This window comes from Pleurodeles waltl, chromosome 10 (assembly GCF_031143425.1).
Source record: "Pleurodeles waltl isolate 20211129_DDA chromosome 10, aPleWal1.hap1.20221129, whole genome shotgun sequence".
In the NCBI taxonomy this organism is placed as follows: domain Eukaryota; kingdom Metazoa; phylum Chordata; class Amphibia; order Caudata; family Salamandridae; genus Pleurodeles; species Pleurodeles waltl.
In genome coordinates, this window is record NC_090449.1 from 8602564 (window position 1) to 8622528 (window position 19965).

The following is a 19965-nucleotide window of genomic DNA, read 5'->3' on the forward strand; positions in this document are numbered from 1 at the left end:
ATATAAACCAAATAATAATTAAATTCAAATACATTAGTATTCATATTAATTAATTTTAAGTACATTTAACTATTATTTAATAAAAACATTTTCATTGGTCTTTATTTTTCATATTTATACACATTGTTTATGGTGTCCATATCAGCTACATATTTTAATTTATTAAAACACAATTTCAAATAACCTTTTATTATATGTTATTGCACACTATATTTTAATGTCACACTTTGTATTAATAATGTTCGCACTCCAACACCACCAACCATAAGGCTGGACCGTGACTCTACATTTTTTTAAATATGGACATCCGGGGCTCTGTTACTGAGAAAGCGCACTTTTCCTGTTTGTGCCATGAGGCACCTCAAAGCATCTGCACCGGGTGCAAGCAGGGAATGTGCGCCCTGTGATGAAGAATGCTCTGCCCTCAGGGCAGCCACAAACTTGTGCTGCCGCCAGGGCAGTGCATTCAAGAGAAATAAAAGTTGCTCTGTTTTTCTCTGTGCAGGGAACAATCCGCCTGCACTTTTAAGAGGGATAAGAGATCCCCATGCAGGGGGTGCAGTGAGTGACTGCACCAGCCTGCAAGGGGATGTCTGGGTGGGGGTCCATGGAACCACCTTTCCCCCCTCCAGAGGGCTGCCATCATCACTAACAGTGTGGCTCCTGACAGCTAATTTGCCTCTGCGCCTGCATTTATAATACGACACAGGCACAGATGCAAAGAGATTCCTGAGTGCATAAGACCACATCCCCATGCAAATGAGGAAAGGTGGAACACACAAGACACTAACAAGTACATTTGTATGGACTCCATATAGGTGATGAAGCCAGTTGCGACCAGAACCTAATACTCTAGCTGTTAAGGACTGCTTTAGATCACGGTTCCACCTCTCCACAACCGAATTTCCCTCGGGATGGTATGGTGAGGAGTAATGGAGTTCAACACCCATCGTCCCCATGGTGTCCCTGAATGCCTTAGAGGCAAATGCAGGACCCTGGTCCTAATGGAATGCTGCAACTGCATATGTACTGATAAAGATCAGCAAGTCTTTTATAACAGTTCGAGTATCAGCCGACTGCTGTGGCCATACCCACAGGAATCTAGAACAAGAATCTACAGCTACTAGGATGTATCTGTAGGCACCATCAGGCTGGAGTGGACCACAATGGTCCAGGTACACACATTGTAATGGCCTGTTGGACACTACGAGGGATGTCTGTGGTGGGCTTTTGACATTTGAGGCCTTTATCTGCTGGCAAATGTCACAACAAAGGACGTATTGCTTTGCCTGTTTGTATGGACCTGGCAACCAGAATCTTTTCTACAAGAGTGTTACTGTGGCCGAAATACCAGCATGAGCAAAAGCAACACCCTCATGCGCTGCTTTCACTAGATCCAATCGCTGGTCTTAGTTGGGTATTGCTCGGTCTCCAACCCCAGGAAGTGTTGCATAGGCAACATTGTGCGCACTGATGTGGTAAGAATATTTTGTAGGGTACCCTTTCGGGAGGGGCTTGCCATCAGCCGAAGCCTTCACGGCAGCCAGAATTTCATTATCCAATCTTGTATGGGAACGAGTCACTGCAGCCACAGAAGCCGTAGATACTGCGCATTTTGCTGCTTCGTCAGCCAAAGTGGTGCCGATAACGTGTACTCCTACACGTTGGTGGCCCAATGTATGTACTACATGGACAGATGGTAGCTCATCTTTAAGAACGGCCACTCTCCCCACAAAGTCTTGTGTTTTATGGTGTTCCCTTAAGAATCTCTAAACCCGTTTAGCTTCCCATGATTAAGATAATCATTGTAGGACTGGACACAATAATACGAGTTGCAGACTATTAAAGTCAGTTTTCCTGTCTCTATGTGTTTTAGCGCTAAAATGAGGGCCTTGAGTTCAGCCAACTGAGCTGTGCAGTCCCCTATGGTCTGCGTGTAGGTATTGTGAGGGTAGAAGACTCCATCCTCCATTGTCCCACTCACAGCTGCGCAAGCGGCTGAATATTGATGTTTGTTACTTACAGCTGGTTGCACTGAACCATCAGTATAAATGACAGTATGGTAGTTGTCTAAAGGCAAAATATTTAGGAGCGGGCATTCCTGTTTGTACTGGAGAAATTCTTGTGTCTGGAATTTCGGATCAAAGATGTAATCAACATCAGTAGCGGTCACGGAAGTTGCCACTGAATCCAACGTGGATGTAATGCTTTAGCGTTTGGAATGCTCGCTTTGGTGACGGCTTCTAAGGCTGGCACCGGGGTAACGACAATGATGCGTTTCCCTTGAGCAAGTGGCCTCTCCTTTATGACAGCCATCTGAACTGCAATTAGAATTTTTTCTGTTGGTGCAAAACGTTGTTCTGCATTGGAGTATAAGTGTGATTTATATGCTATGGGCACTGTGTCACCTTCATTGAAGGTGACATAAGTAAACCCAGTGGCACCAGCAATTATTCTGATGACCAAGTTTGTTTTATTGTCACATGTGTGTAAGTGTTTTGCTTCCAGCATGTCCTGTTGCAACTCCCTAAGGATGCATGTATGTTCAACTGTCCAGTGTCTGCTAGAAAAATCTGGACGTATTAAGTCATAAAAGTGGCTTGATACGTTGTGCGTAGAATGTTTGTTCTGCCAAAATTGAAGAAACCAAGTAAAGACTGTATTTTCTTTAGAGTGTTTCGTGGGTGCAATTGTGCACATTTCTCTAGAAAGTGCGGGCCAGGCTCTTCCCCTCATTCGATAACTCATATCCCAGGAACAATACACTGAGAAAGGCAATCCTACTTTTCTTGAAGTTGAATTTATAACCGACCTCTGCAACCCCCAATATTATTCGATCGACCCTAACAAGATGAATGTTGAGGTCGTCGTCTGTGAGATATATGTCATCCACATACAAAAACGCCTCTGGATCAATATCATGTAATATTGATGTTACTCAGACTGAGAACAGCCCTGGGCTATTCTTATAGCCCTGGGGTAATCGGCAAAACCTTTTTTGCAAGCCAAATGAGAATGCACTTAGATCCCGACTTTCTTCCACTAATTTCTAGCAGAAAAACCCATTGGAAATATCCAACGTTGTTTTATATTTCTTGAGCACTATATTGTTTATTAGTGCTGTGCTATGTGGATTTGTATAGCATATGTACGTGTATGACTGTTTAAATGTCTGAAACCTGAGACTATTCTATAGGAATGGTCTGGCTTCGCCACCGGAAATAACAGGTTATTCATTGCAGAAGCACAGGGCTCGACCACTCCCTGATACGCTAGCTGAGTGAGGATCTCCCTCACCGGAACTTTTGCTTCATGTTTAATAGGATATTGTGTCTGAGGTTGGGGTGTAGACCTAATGGGTATTACATGACAAGGAGAGTCCTTGTCCCAACCTACATGATTGCGGTATAACGCAGGTGCCTGTGCTAAAGCCCATTTGACAGCGTAGGCTTCTTTTTATGCTTCTGGATTAGAGAAAGAAGGCAAAATTACATCTTCCCCATGTGGGAGCTTGTGGACGTGCTCGGGGGCCAATCTCTTTCAGCCAATAGGATATCACAATTAAGTTCGTCCCAAAATATCACACCGATGGTGCGTTCTACGTCTCCCTCAATTTGAATCTTCAAATGATAAACTCTATCAGGTGGGAGTACACGCCCGTCCGCCGTTTCAACTTCAATATAATCGCTAGTTGCGGTTGCATCCAGATGATCCTTCAGACTCTGGCGACATATCATGACCTCTGCTGCGCTGTCTAACAGTGTCAATGCCCACTTCATTTTATTTCAGCAGTGTCCTCAAGTGTACTGGCATTTTTAACTGACAATGCTGCCACCTTTTTCTTTTTAAACTATGGCTTTTGTTGTGAAGTGTTTTCTTCTTTTTTGACTGTAGGCTGTAATGAGTTTTTCTTTTGTTTCACGTATTCAGGACATTGGTCAGGACAGCCACCTCTCTTGCTACGTCTATCTGGTGCATCCTGAAAGGAACGAGAGGGACGTGAATCAGTATCTCTGTCAGGAGTTTTTATATTCTCCCTATTTCTGAGAGTGTACCTCCTTTCGGAGTTCTCCGGATATGGAGAGTCTGCTCTCTGCTTCTGTCTATCTTTAAATTGTCTTGGCTTATCCCAGCGCTTTTAAGAACCCTCCTGTGTCTGGTTTGTACCTTCTCTAGGGGCGGTACTCTGTAATTCTAGCTTCTTCGGCTTGGCTTCCAGACTATCCCATCCTATACTAGTATAGGTACCGAAATAATATTTGGTAGCTGTCTCTCCTGTTCCAAATGTGGAGTTTCTCGGAGCCGCTGACGTATAGCCAGTGCTACCGCTTCCCCTTTAATGTTACTGAGTATTACTGAGGAAACTGCGTTGAAGTTACGCATGAATTGCGTCCCTAAATCTAGGGCAGGTGCTGCCCCGTGCTCATCCTGTATTTGTTTTAACACTTCTGGTAAACTGGCAAGTGTCGGGGTACCATGTGTGGTAGTATAAATTGCAGCGAAGACTGTACCCCATGTGGCCCAGTCATCCACCGAGGGAACCATCCCAAAGGGCAAGCACATTGTGAGAAATCTATGTTTCTCCTGTGGTCCCGTATGGGGGGAAACACAGCTTCCAGTTGATTTGCTTTCTGGGCTATCCAGAACGGTATTTTCTCCCGTACTGTGAGTACTTTACCCATAATAGTATGCACTGTTTGTGGATTAATCCCAGTAGCCAATTGGTATCCAGCAGGTGCTGGTGGTGCTGGACGCGCTGGTGTTGTGTTCAAAGTCCTCACTACGAACTGAACAAGCCATCTATAGAGTGTTACTATTTCATCGTATAAATTTCGCAGATCTGCTTCTTGCATATTTTGTATACCTGGATGAGGTGTGTATGTGGCAAACATAGGCCACATTGTTCCATCATTACCTAAAGGACCTAATCTCACGCATTGCATTACATGTGGTAGGGCGCCTTCGAACCAGTTCTGATGCTCTTGATAAGTGAACTCTATTTCATGATACTGGTATGCTTGGTACCGTTGAGGTACATTAGCAATTCTATATGCATGGAATGTGACTGACCTGTGGTCTTCCTCCGGAAAGGTGACCCAGGAGTAGAATATTTTTGTTTGGTAAACTTCATTAGCTTCTACTATGAATGTAACATCCCCGCCCTCATCTGTTAAGCCATGCGCTACTAGATGTAATGTTAATGCTTGTCTAGCATTCTCAGGAATCTCTATGGCGTTAGCCATATTGTAAAATGGGTGAAGAGATGGAACACCAAGTGGGGAGTATAGTCCTTTTATGAGTTCGAGCTCAAACAACCTACAGCCTAATTAGGTGTTCCCTGTTCAGCTGAGGAGCATCTTCCAAAAGACCACGGATGTCTCCGTATAATGGTACTTAGGGTACCTGTTGTCTGTGAGACAGTGATAGTCGGGGTGTCTGTAAATTAGTGCCTAAACACCATCGTTGGTGGCGCCATGTCGTAGTTGGACTCTTGCTCTAGACAAGACTGCTGGTTTAAGGATGACAGTACTTATGTTTGTAGGTGACTATGTCTATCCTACAACAAGTTTCAACTGTAGTCCCAACCCTTCCGGCTCACTTGCAGTACCTCACCAAAAACCCAAACAGTTAAAGGTGATTTGTGGCAACCTTTATGCATGGACTCAAGAGTTTGACATCTCAGGGAGTGCCGTGGTTAAACGGAGATTACCCCTTTCTCACAGATATATCATGTCTCAACCAAACACAGGCAAGAACGAAGATGCAGTAAGGTTTCAATCGTTTTTATTCAACACAGTCTGCATTAAATTGTATGGGCTGCAATGATTAGGATAATGAACAATGCAAGAGACAGAACGGTAAAGACAAGAGCCATTATTATGAAGACCCCCACCATCTTGCAGTAACATAGAAAGACAGAGTGTATAATGTCCTATTACCCTATTCTGATAGGCCTAACCTTCTACCTAAAGGAGAGCTGGGCATGTTAAACCTAATATCCCAATGCCATGTCCCTGAGAAGAGCCCTCACCCCTTGTTACCTTGGAATGAGGTCTCTAGTTCAGACTCTGTAGGAACACAAAGTCTGGGTCAGCGTCAAGGCAACGTGCAGCATCGATAGCAGCAATGGTATCTGGTCGGAATCCCTCTGATTATCTGTTTAAAGTGAGGTGTATTTATACAGATCTACTTAGACCCCTGACGTAGGTTGTTCCCAAACAATAGATAACACAGCATGCTTGGGATGGCAATTAATATAAACAATTCCCTCAAAAGCGTGAAGAGGGAACGTACCTAATGTGAACACCTACAGTTTGGCCTAACTATAAACAATGCAGCCATCTTAAAAGAATTAATTAAATAAATGAGCTAAGACAGAGCAAGCTAAACAGGTTAAAAGTCACTAGGTGACGGGGGCACGAGTCTGCAAGCCAAAGGCTAAGCTAACTCCTGATATCCCATTAAAACAAACTAGGATTCACTACAAGAGGACCCTATGTGAGAGGGAAGGTGATGGGTCATAAAGTTTCATTTTTGGTAGACACAGGAGCTACACGCTCTACAGTGAGAAGTGCAGAAGTTCCAAATGTGCCCCTTTCAGGTCGAACATTTTAAGTTGTAGGAGTAGTGAATCAGTATTTGACACCCCAATTAAAAATCCAGTGCAAGTTGAGATTGGCAAATTCCAGGGACTGCATAAGTTCGTAGTTTGTGACTCGAGTCCGGTATCCCTACTGGGAAGGGACTTGTTGTGTAAAACTAGGTGTTTGATTACTTGTTCATCCGATGGAACTGAGATCCAGATAAATAGCAATGATGAGGAACATCCAGCTCCAGAACCCGAGTGTGAGATTACCAATGAGGAGTATCCCTTGACTGAATTTTTCCTGCTGTTCACAGTAAAAGAGCTGCATTCTGATTTGCAGGGAACGGTTCAAGAAAATGTTTGGGATTTGACAGGGAAAGAAGTGGGTTTAATCAAAGGAGTGGAGCCGATTAAGGTCACCTTAAAGCCAAACGCAGAATTTCCACAGCGTCCTCAGTACAATATGCCACAAGATGTCCTGATGAAGGTGGCTCAGATAATTGCAGATTTTGTGAAGCAGGGAGTTTTGAAAGAGGTGTTAAACAGCCCATGTAATTCACCAATAATGGGGTTGAAAAAGCCATGTGGGAAAGTCCAAATTGTTCAGGATTTGAGAAAAATAAATGACGTCATGGTCAAGTGTTGTCCCATAGTGCCCAACCCAGCTGTAATGTTCCAGATTCCAGGCGATGCAGAGTGGTACACAATTGTTGATTTGTCACAAGTGTTCTTTTCTGTGACTCTTCATGAGGATAGCCAATTTCTCTTCAGTTTCAAATTCCTAGATCGTGTCTACTGTTTTTTTTTTTTTTTAATATCTTTTATTGCTTTTAACAAGGGATTATGTCTCATAACAAATACAGATATTAAATTATTCCCAACTGTGTATTATAACCCCCTCCCCCATCTCGCATTTTTTTCATCATTTATTAATCTAATTACAACTCTTCTTGCTGCCAGAATATTAGTCGGTGATCCTTAGTGTATGTTATGTCTTTGTTGACTGTACAGGGTCCGATTCCGAGTCAGATGTGCCATCCTCTGATGAGGAGGCATCCACCGCCTTTAAACTGTCCAGCAGTGTGACCCAGTGTTTGGCGCTGTCTCTGGGTCTTTGACCTTGCAGCGCTTCTTTCAGCAGTGCTGTGCTTTCGATTTCTGCCCACTTCACTAGTGCGTTTTGCCATCTATCCACCAGCGGGCTCCCTGGGTCTTTCCAGTGGGAAGTTATTTCCCTCTTGGCGAGTATTAGTGCCAGATCTATAAACCTGTTGGATATTTGTTTTGCTGAGGGGCGAGGGAAATCTCCCAGTAGAGCAACCAGTGGCGTGGGAGAGATTATTCTTTCTGTACTGGAGGCTAATTTCCTGAACACTTCGGTCCAAAACAAGTTTATTCTTGGGCAGCTCCATAGCATGTGCAGAAGGTCCGCAGATAATTCTTCACATCTGGGGCACTTAGAGTTATTTGTGTTAAAGAATTTGGTTAGTAATTGTGGAGTCAGGTAAGCTCTGTGATAGATGTATACATTTATCAGTTTGAACCTTGTGTTCCTGGATACAGAGTAAATGTGGGAGGTGATTCTGGCCCATTGGGTATCCTCTAGAGTACAATCTAGGTCGGTCTGCCATTTGGATCTAAGTTTGTTTAGTGGGAGACAGGTGGTACTTTGTAGGGACTTATATATTCTCGATACTACCCCCCTCTGGTCGCCTGTTGTGCAGAGGAGGTGGCAACTTTCGTGTACACTCGATTTTGCACCCCATAGTTTTTGGATACTATTTGTTAAGGCAGAGTGGGAGAGGAATAAGCCAGAGGGTAGGTTGAACCGTTCTTGTAATTCTGTATACTTGCAAAGTTTACCATTGTTAAACATGTCTCCTATTTTTGTGATGTTGTACTTTGTCATTTTGTTAGAGTGCGCTATGATGTGTCCCTTCGGGGTGAGGTTTAGAGCTGTTAGGGGGATCTCGGGTGAATAGGGGGTTCTTGTGTGCGTGCGTTTTAGGAATTGGTCCCAACAATGTCTAGGCGCCTCGCATTCTAATGGGAGCTGTTGCGATGGTTTTTTGGGGTTCAGTAAAAGGTTTAGAATGTTTTCTAGAGGACAGTTTAATGAAATTCGTGGGTTGCTATTGTTTAGGAACTCGCTGCTTATCCTTGCTATCCATTGTAGTTGCCCTGCCCAATAGTAAATCTCTAGGTTTGGTACAGCTAATCCTCCCTCTGAGGTAGGCCTCTGGAGTGTGTTAAGCGTGATTCTGCGTCTGTTCGATCCCCATATAAAATTCACAATTAGGGATTCTATGTTTTTGAATACTCTTTTGGGGATTATTAGGGGGATGGTGGAGAAATAGTATAGTAGTCTGGGCAGTGCTATCATTTTTATCAGGGCAACCCTCCCAAAGACAGTCAGGGGGAGTGTATTCCAGAATTGCATATTATTTTTGAGTCCATTGATAGCTCTCTGTATGTTTCCTTCTAGGAGGTCTTCAAATGTATGGTATACATTGATCCCCAAGTATTTAAATGTATTCGGGGACCAGGGAAGGCCTCTGGTATCTTCGGGCTCTGGAGTGTTTGCAGTAAGCGGAAAGATGATGGACTTTCTCCAGTTGATTCTGAGACCAAAAGCCCTGCCGAAATGTTCGAGCATGTCTATTGTCCCTGGTAGGCCAGTGTCCAGCTTTTTGAGAAACAACAGCATGTTGTCTGCATATAGTGATATGTGGTGCATTTGATTATTGATCGATATACCCTCAAAGTACCTCCCTGATCTCGCTGTTTGTGCCAGGGGTTCCACTGCCATGGCGAACAGGAGGGGAGACAGTGGGCAACCCTGTCTGGTTCCCCTTCCCACCCGGAAAGAGTCGGAAATAATGCCACCTGTACGTACTCTCGCTGTGGGGTTGGTATAGAGTAGCCTTGTCCAGCGCGTAAAGCCCTCCCCAAGTCCTAGTTTTAGCATAACCAGTTCCAGATAGTCCCACCGCAGGCTATCAAAGGCTTTTTCTATGTCTAATGAAATTATCGCTGCTTGGGGTAGCGTTGTAGTTGATGGCATGGCATGTAATATTGAGACTAAGGGCCATATTTATACTTTTTGACGCAAAACTGCGCTAACGCAGTTTTGCGTCAAAAAAATCAGCGCCGGCTAACGCCATTCTGAAGCACCATGCGGGCGCCGTATTTATTCAATGACGTTAGCCGGCGTTAGCCGCCGGCGCTGCCTGGTGTGCGTGAAAACAAATGACGTACACCAGGCAGTGCCGGCGTAGGGGAATATGGAGCTTGGGCGCCAAAAAATGGGGCAAGTCAGGCTGAGTCAAATTTTTCGCCTCAACCCGATTAGCGCCATTTTTTCCGACTCCCAACCCCCATTGAAATGACTCCTGTCTTAGCAAAGACAGGAGTCATGCCCCCTTGCCCAATGGGCATGCCCAGGGGACTTATGTCCCCTGGGCATGGTCATTGGGCATAGTGGCATGTAGGGGGGCACAAATCAGGCCCCCCTATGCCACAAAAAAAAATAATAATAATAATACTTACCTGAACTTACCTTAATGTCCCTGGGATGGGTCCCTCCATCCTTGGGTGTCCTCCTGGGGTGGGCAAGGGTGGCAGGGGGTGTCCCTGGGGGCATGGGAGGGCACCTCTGGGCTCCTTCCGAGCCCACAGGTCCCTTAACGCCTGCCTTGTCCAGGCGCTAAAAAACGGCGCAAAAGCGGCTGGACGTCATTGTTTTTGACCCGCCCACTCCCGGGCGTGAATTTAGCCTGGGAGTGTAAATACGGCACACATGCCTCGGAGTCAATTTTTTAGACGGGAACGCCTACCTTGCATATCATTAACGCAAAGTAGGTGTCCACGCTAAAAAATTACGCAAACTCCATGGACTTTGGCGCTAGACACGTCTAACGCCAAAGTATAAATATGGAGTTAGTTTTGCGTCGGAATTGCGTAAAAAAAACCGACGCAATTCTGGCGCAAACAGAGTATAAATATGCCCCTAAGCGTCTAATATTTTGCGCTGTGCTGCGTTGGGGTATGAATCCAGCCTGGTCTTTATGTATTAGTGACGTCATGTGGGGTAATAGCCTATTTGCCAGTATTCTGCTTAATATTTTATAATCTAGGTTTAACATGGAAAGAGGACGGTATGAGCGAACATCTGTGGGAGGTTTATCGGGTTTTACTAGGGAGATCCTTACGGCCTCGTTAGTTGATTGGGGCAGTTTATTGTTATGCCAGGCTTCTGCGTATAGTTCGCATAGTCTAGGAGCCAACAGGTCTTGGTACAACAGGTAAAACTCCATAGGGAGTCCGTCTGTTCCAGGGACTTTTCCCCTAGCCATACCCTGTATAGCTGCTTTAATCTCTGTGATTGAGATAGGCGCAGCTAGTGCCTGACTGTCCTCTGCGCCTAGTGTTGGGAGGATGAGTGACTCTAATTCCTGGATCTGGGTATTACAGATAGTAACCACTGGGGGGGGCGTAGAAGGTTGAGTAGTATTCAAGGAAACGTGTTTATTTCCTTTTGACCGTATATGCTGCCCCTTGTGAGTGTAATGATCTCAACTATGGGGGTTTGTTGTTTATGGGGCCTGGCAAGCCATGCCAGCAGGGATCCTGCTTTATCGCCCTCTGTATGCTGTCTATTTAAGTGCTGTTTATAATCAATGCGGGACAATCTTGAGCCCGCCTCGACTATTTTAGTTTTCGTATCGTTCAGGAGGGACATCAGTTCGGGATGTATTGGGAACTTTTGCTCGGTTTCTCTGAGGGAGTCCTCTAGGTTTTTGAGTTCAGTTTCGATAGATTTTCGAACGCCAGTGCTCTCGCCAATGCAGTTACCTCTTGTTACTACTTTGAAGGTTTCCCACTCCAGGGTTCTAGAAGGAGTTGACCCTGCATTTAGAGAGAAATATTCCTCAATGCTTTGGTGTAGGGTATGTTTGAACGCCTCGTCTTCGAGTGCCTCAATTCTCAGACGCCAAGTGGGGATTGCTGGTTTTTCCCCACCCCATGCTAGTGAAATCATTAGGGGATTATGGTCCGATATAGTGCAGCTTAGGTATTCGGCTGTTGTTACTATATGTTGCAGTTCCTGGGAGACCAGGAATGTATCTAGTCTAACGTGTAGATCGTGTGTTGTCAAATAATAGGAGTAATCTCTGCCTTGTGGATTGTGTTGTCTCCAACAATCTTCAAGTTGCCAGTGTTGTTGCCATTCCGTGAAGTATTTGGCAGTTTTTTGAGTTTGCGTGTGTTGTAAGGGGGGGTGTGATCTATCTAAGTGTGTGTTAGATATGCAGTTGGAGTCCCCACCGAGTATTTTTGGGCCTGTAAAGGTCGGCCCTAAGTCTCGTGATAACTTATCTAGGAAACATTTTTGGTCTGAGTTCGGCACATAAAGACCTCCTATTGTCACTTCTTTTCCATCCAGCCTTCCCCTGATTACCACATATCTCCCTTCTTTATCTATTAATGTTAGAAGTGCCTGGAATGGGACCCCTGGGCGGACCCATATTAGTACCCCCCTGGCATAATCGGAGTAGTTAGTGGCAAATATTTGGCCTCTCCATCTTTTTTTGAGCGCTGTGACTTCCTGTTCTAGTAGGTGTGTTTCTTGGAGCAGGGCTATATGCGCTCCTCTGCGTTTAAGGTAGCTATGTACTTTATATCTTTTAGACATGCTATTTAAGCCTCTGACGTTCCATGTTATCATTTTGTAGGTTACAGCCATGTATTATGAATTGTGAATTGTTGATTATGTGTGGGACTGGACCGCTGGACAGGTCTTCTGTTATGCGAGTTTGTGGAGGAGTGAAGACGAGAGTTGTTAGGTTTGTGGATGGTTAATGCGACTTGGACCCCTATAACTATAAGAACAAATTTAAACTCCAACTACCATACCCCAGGACCGGTAACCAAAATTTTCCCCGTCCAAACCTTGAACATTCTTAGTTTAAAGTCCTATAGGAGGGTGGCTTGGCAGGGGCCGAGAGCTTCCGTCCCGAGTCGCTCCCGGGGCCTGGCCGTGTCATATCTAGGACCCGAAAGAATGTACTTAGTAAACCTAGCCTAGTAGCAGGGTCGGAGGGGTCTCTGTCTGAAAATGGTAAGGGTCGTGCCAGTATACATACAGGGTATGATCTTTGAAGCTAGTGATTAGATGATCTCCTCCGCAGTGCCCGGCGTGATTTTCGGCAGGCTTGTTAAGGTGTCTTGTGACAATGAGGAGCTCCCGCAGTCTGAATCAAGATCCAAAGTGTTTTCCGGGGATTGTGGGCGAGGGCTCGTTCCCCCGCTTAGGGCTGCTGCAGTTTCCACTGCATTTCTCATCTCGCGGAGGGATTGGAGTCTGGGGGGGGGGGGGGGGGCCGCCATCGTGGTTCGTTTGGAGGATCTGCTGGCTCTCCCACCTGGTTTGCGCGGGGTCCCAGTGGAGTGGTTCAAGGTGGACATGTTCCAAGCTTCCAGCCCCTCCCAAACTAGTTGCGGCGAGGTGAAGTGCGTTTTACCATCATGTTCCACCCTGAGTTTAGCCGGGAAGAGCATTGCATATTTTCTGCCTTTCTCACGCAATGCACGTTTGGGGACTTTAAAGGAGGCCCTTCTTGATTGCGTTTCCCTGGTGAAATCTGGAGAGATCATGATTCGTTGGTTGTTGCAGGTGATCTCTCCGAGTTGACGTGTTTGTGAGAGAATATAGTCTCTGTCTCTGTAGTGTAGTAGTTTAGCCACTATTGGACGTGGTCTTGCTCCTGGGGGAGGGATCCTGTTGGGTACTCAATGTGCTCTTTCTATTGCAAAGAAAGCTGAGAGGCCCTCCGGGGCCACTGTGGTCTTAATCCAGTTTTCTAAGAAGGACTCCATACTGTCTGCAGACGTTTCGGTTTGCTCAGGGACCCCGACCAGTCTAAGGTTACTCCTGCGAGCGCGGTTTTCAGCGTCTTCTGCTCTGGTTTCTAAGGTTTTGATGCGGGAGGTGAGAACCGTGAGTTCTGCAGTTGTTGTTTTTTGTGTTAAAGTCACTGCCGCAAGCGATGTTTCGTTGGTTCCTACTCTCTCCTTCAGTTTGCGATGGTCATCTCTCAGTAGAGTGAGGTCCGTTGCCAAGTTATCTAATTTCTACTCCAATGCTTCTCGGGACTCTCTGATGGCCAGGAGAACTGTGTCCAGAGTAGTTTCATGTAGTGACGCGTCATCTGTGGAGTGCGATTTTATGGGGTGGGTAGTGGGTTTAGTGCTTGCGGCCTCGTCCTGGCTCTGTTCTTCGTGTTTTTTGGTTTTCCCCATGGTTAAAGGAGTCTTTGGATCAGATGTTGGAGTGTTATGTTGATAGTAAGGAAGTTACTTTCGGGGGGGATTCTTCAGAGACTTTAGTATTTGTTGATTTTTTTTTTTTCTGCCGTAGCCGGGGCCGTGGAAAAGAACGAAGGATGGGAGCGGAGCCCGGTGCGTTCCCAGTAGCTTTTCCTCCCCCAGCCAGGTCTGGGGTCCTTGGCGCTGGAGGTCCCCCCTCTTAAGGTCCAGAATGGTAGCCTCGCTAGCCCACAGGCCCCGATTTCTGAGCTCTTCCTCTTCTTTGATTACAGCGTTGTGGGATAGGTGTCACGCCGGCATTGTCGATTGGCGGGGGGGGTTGATAGTTAATTGTTTCTGGCCTCCTGAGCTGTTCGGAGGCCCCTGGTAGCTGGTCTGGGTTCCCCCGGGGGGCGCGACTCCTCTGGGGCGGGGGGGTGGTGTCTCCTGCTTCTCTCGCCACCCTCCTCTGGGCGGGGGACTCCCCCGCTCTACTCACCGCTTTTCGTGAGGCCTCAAGGGTGTTGGGCCCGATCCGGGTTCGCGCTCGGTGAGGAGGCCGCAGCTCCGTGGGTGCCCGCTTCTCCCACCTACCAGTTTCACTTCTGCCCAATCGGGTGAACGTCAGAGTCCGGTGGTCCCCCTAGGCCGATCTCAGTCCCCCGGGTCCTGTAGCACTTGCCCCGGTCTCACCGCTCCCCGCCACAGGATCGCTGCTCATTCAGTTAGTTGCGGCCGCCATTTTGACTCGGGTGGTCGCTGTATGAAAAATCGTTCTGCGCTGCATTTAAGACATGATCCGAGTCCATGAGAGTTTCTTTACACTCCCACTGCTCTGTGGCACTATTGCCTGCGGCCAGTTTCGGTTTTCAGGCGTCGATCAGGTATTTTAAGCCGGCCGTGCCCCGTTCGCGGCCCCGGAGCTCTTCCCTAAGCGTGCGGCTCCATCGGCCGCTAGCCACGCCCTCCGATCGTGTCTACTGTTGGCGTAGACTTCCTCAAGGGTACACAGAGTCACCATCCTTGTTTAATCAAATCTTGAAAAAGAATTTGGAGTCATTAGAGTTACCTTTTCAATTAACTCTGGTGCAGTATATTGATGATTTGTTGATTGCATCCAGGACAAGGGACGAGTGCAAGTATGACTCAATTGCCCTATTGAATAATTTGGGAACGTTTAGTCATAAAGTGTCACCATTGAAGTTGCAGTACTGCCAGAAGGTAGTGAAGTAATTGGGTCACCAAATTGAGAAAGGATCGAGGAAAATATCTAGAGAAAGGATCACAATGATACTGCAGATGAACCCCCCTGACTTCACAGAGGGATGTTAGGATGTTCCTGGGAATGGTGGGTTATTGTCGCCAATGGATTCCAAATTTTGCAGAAATCTCAAAACCATTGCAGAAGTTTACCCATAATAATGTTACAGATCCCATAGCATTAGATGAAGATCAGATGAAAGCGTTCACTGAATTGAGAGTTTGTGCAGAGCTCCAGCATTGGGTATGCCTGACTACACAAAGCCTTTCACACTGTTTTATCATGAGCGTGATGCTGTTCATTGTCTGTCTTGACGCAGGTCCATGGAGATGCTCAGTGCCTAGTAGCATATTTTTCAGCTACCTTGGACCCAGTTGCAGCAGCCTTATCAGGTTGTTTGCGAGCCTTTGCCGCAGTTGGTCATAGTCTTTCACAGTGTGAAGGAATAGAGATGGGATATCCCCTGACTGTAATGGTTCCTCACTCGATTTAGATTTTACTGACAAGGACAAAAACCCAATACTTGACTGGTGCTCGACTGACTAGATATGAGACGAGCATTTTGGGTGCTCCAAACGTGACACTGAAAAGATGTACAGTGCTGAACCAGGCAACCTTACTTCCTTGTGATTCTACTGAAATTGAGAAAGAGGAGGATGTTGTACATGATTATCTCGGAGTAACTGAGTTGTGCATGAAACCAAGACCTGACATCAGAGATACATGATTGGAAGAAAATGACCAAATTGGTTTTGTCGATGGTTCTTATCTAAGAAACAGCACCGGGACACTGAGTGCAGGATATGCAGTGTGCACAATTACAGGTACCTTAGAAACTTCCTGGCTTCAAGGAGTCTATTCTGCTCAGGTAGCGGAATTGGTTGCTCTTACTAGGGCATGCCATGTTTCTGCTCGATTGAGAGTCACTATCTATACAGATAGCCAGTACGGATTCAGAATAGTTCATGATTTTTGTCAATTGTGGTCACAGAGAGGTTTCCTGACCTCTACTGGATCACAAGTAGGCAATGGTGACAGAATAAAGGAGTTGTTATATGCAATTCAACTGCCTCAAGAAAATGCCATGGTGAAATGCAGTGCACATCTAAAGTCCACAGGACTATGGCCCTCATTACAACCCTAGTGGTCGGCGGTAATTTGGAGAAAGGTACTGCCAACAGGCTGGCGGTACCTTTTCCCAAATTATGACATTGGCGGTTTGGTACCTCTCCGTCCGCCAGAGTGGTAACAGCTGCCGGGCTGGAGACTTCGGTCTTCAGCCGGGCGGCTGTCACAATCCCACCCTCGGGATTATGAGCCCACCTACTGCCATGGTTTTCGTGGCAAGCGTGTCACCACGAAAACCATGGCGGTAGGCACTATCAGGGCCAGGGAATTCCTTCCCTGGCACTGATAGGGGTCTTCCCCGCACCCCTTCCCCTTCCAAGAGTTCTCCCCTGCCCTCCCCCTCCCGCACATTTACACATGCATACCCACATCCACCCACGCATGCACACATACATATCCACACACCGCAACACACACCAATATACATTGTCGCACACACGCATTCACAACATACACGTACACTCACATTCAGTCATTCACGCACTTATTCAACGCGACTCACACCTGCATGCACGCATACAAAAACAGACACCCCCCCACACACACACACGGACACACCACCCCCCACCCCTTCTCCTGTCGGAGAACCTGACTTACCTGCTTGCAGGGGGTCCTCCAGCAGGAGAAGGGACGCAGCGCTGCTGCCAGCAGCAGCTTCTGCCAGCAAAACACCACCAGGCCGTATCATTGCTCATGATATGGTCTGCGGTGTTTTGCTGGCGTGGCGCTGTTGCTGACAGCAGCGCCACCTTACTGCCGTCCACCACCATGACTGTCGGTGGTATTCCACCAGCCTTCTGGCAGAATTCTGTCTGCGGTAATAATGCGGGTGGGCGGCTGATGTGTCCTTGGGAAATGGATATGCGGATCAAGTTGCAAGGTTTTGTGCATTGAACTGTATATCGTTCAAAGACAAGTGGGAATTGATGCCTGAAGAAGACACTACATGTACAAGCTTTGCATTAAAAGTGATCGACACGTTAGAAGAGTTGAAAGATTTGCAGAGCAATGTGGATAAAGAAGAGAAACAAGCATGGATCAAAATGAAATGTGTTCAAAGACAGGATGATTTGTGGGCATCTGTGGAGGGTCAGATGGTTTTGCCAAATAGCTTGTTGTCCCAGATGGCAAGATACTATCATCATCAGGCACACATTGGGAGGGACGCCATGGTTAGTTTGTTCAAAATTGACTGGTTTAACCCCAAGTTTAGACAGGCAGTATGCCATTGTTGTGTAATTTGTCAGTAATTAAATGCAGGTAAAGGGACCGTGGTAAATTTGAGCCACATTGGAAGAGCAGGAGGTCCATTCAGCAGAATGCAATTCTGAAATGCATGTGGAGGTCTGAAATATGTGTTGGTGATTGTGTGCATTTTTAGTCATTGGATTGAAGCGTACCCTACAAGGAGAAATGATAGCCTCACAGTAGCAAAATTGTTGCTTAGGGAACTGATACCAGAATTCGGATTTCCAATCTCTTTAGAATCAGATAGGGGAACGCACTTCAATAATGAAGTGATTAAACTGTTGTGTGCAGTACTGAACATTGAGCAGAAGTTGCATTGTAGTTACCGCCCTGAAGCATCAGGACTGGTGGAGCAGATGAATGGTACCTTAAAATCAAGAATTGCAAAAATGTGTGCAGCCACAAACCTGAAATGGCCAGATGCATTGCCTTTGGTATTGATGTCAATGAGAAACACACCTGACAGGAAGACAGGATTGTCACCCCACGAGATTCTCATGGGCAGAGCAATGAGGTTGCCAGCAGTTCCAGCCAATGCATTTGTCAACATAACAGATGATATGGTGTTGGACTACTGCAAAGGTCTGGCTGATGTCGTTCGCTCTTTCTCTCAGCAGGTGGAGGCCATCGCACAACCGCCAATACACGATCCAGGGCACAACCTGAGGGCTGGTGACTGGGTTGTTGTCTGCAAGCACGTACGCAAGACGTGTTTGGAGCCTCGTTGGCGGGGACCATACCAGGTGATCTTAACGACGACACCTGTGAAGTGTGCAGGGATCCTGAACTGGATTCACCCGAGTCACACGAAGAGAGTGGCCTGTCCACTGGATCATGAAGAAGCGTTCTTGAGAGTACCGACAACAGTGAGACAAATTACAGCACCAGAACTGGAAAAGGAGCAAGAAAGAACTGAAACTGGACCTGAGCTCGTTGAAGACGGTTCTATCACCCCTGTGAGAGATGAAAGTGAAGACCTCTAGGAGGGTGCAGAGGAACCTATCGCAACTGAACCAGCAGGAGAGTCAAGTACTGAGAGGGCTCTCCCAGAAGCAAATGATTATGAGACAAACCGAGCAAGTGCCAGACCAAGAAGGGGAGGAAGTTGAGCAGGATCAAAGTCAAAGTGATCTGACTCCTCCTGAATCTGTTGCAGGTCCATCAAGAGAAAACACCACAGAGAAAGAAAAGGGTTTGAGTCCAATCCTGAAGAGAATACTAACAGAAGGCACATGAAAAGGAGATAAGTGGTTGAATTCACAAGTGGAGAAAAGGAAAGAGGTGATTGTTGATCAAACAGTAGAGGAAGAAATCGATACTACGAGAAAAGAGGAATTGAGTGAAGGAGAGTTGAGTGGTGATCGAAAATTGAAAAGAAAGAATAGCAAGTCAAAGATACGCAGGTCCTGAACGGGCATATGCAACTACAAACAAATGGCAACACAAGTTTATTTCTTTTTGTTTTGATAGGGAAGTTCCGAGTCAGTATTTTGAAGTGACCTGAAGAAAATTGATTAACTGGACTGTGGAAACAATCTGAGAAAAACTTTTGAGAAAGAGACTGATGAAATAACCGGATAAGACATTGATAACCTGATTTGACATTTGAAACTGATTTTGACAAACCTGCTAACCGATTTTGACAAAGAGAAGGGTTCCTGGGAGTGAACCTGAACTGCTGAAAGAAGAATTGTCTATTTCTGATTTTGCTACACTTTTCTAAAGTTACTTCTGCTTTCTGATTCTTTACAGATCATGGCTGATGTAGATAAGCAAATCAGGGATGTTAGGCGCTCTAAATATATGAGCATTGTTATGTTTATGTGTGGGATATTGTTTATAGTGTTGATTGCGGGTATGTCTGTTCTTCACACGAAAGGAGCCAACCATACTTCTGCTTTTGGGACTATTACATTAAGGGCTTTAGAAAGATTTAAGTTAGATGAGAAGTATTTGCATGACTTTACTAATGTTCAAGGAGAGCTTTCTTTTAATGTTTTCTATCACTTATTGAGTGAGTATGTTGAGACAGTGGATGCAAAGGATAGTCTTGTTTGTACGAAGATTCCTTCGTCAGTCGAGGAAGGAGTCACTTACCATAGGCTTCCAGTAACCTATGGGATAAGTTGTAGTCTGTTACTAACAAGATTCTATAATCAAGAGTACATCCAATAATTTTACTCCAATCACAATGTCGTGTTTTCGTTTGTTCCTATTATTAGGTATTTGAGTAGAGAAGCTAAGGATAATAACACAGAATTAGTTAGAGGATTCTTTGAACCTACACTAACGTTTGGGACCGCTTATGCGCATAAGAATAACCTCACATGCTTGCTTACATCTTTAGAGAAGAGCTTTTTAGATCACACTGATGACAGGAGAAAGGCACTTAAGGAGAGATTAGAAAAAGGATTAGAGAAAAGGATTAGAGAAA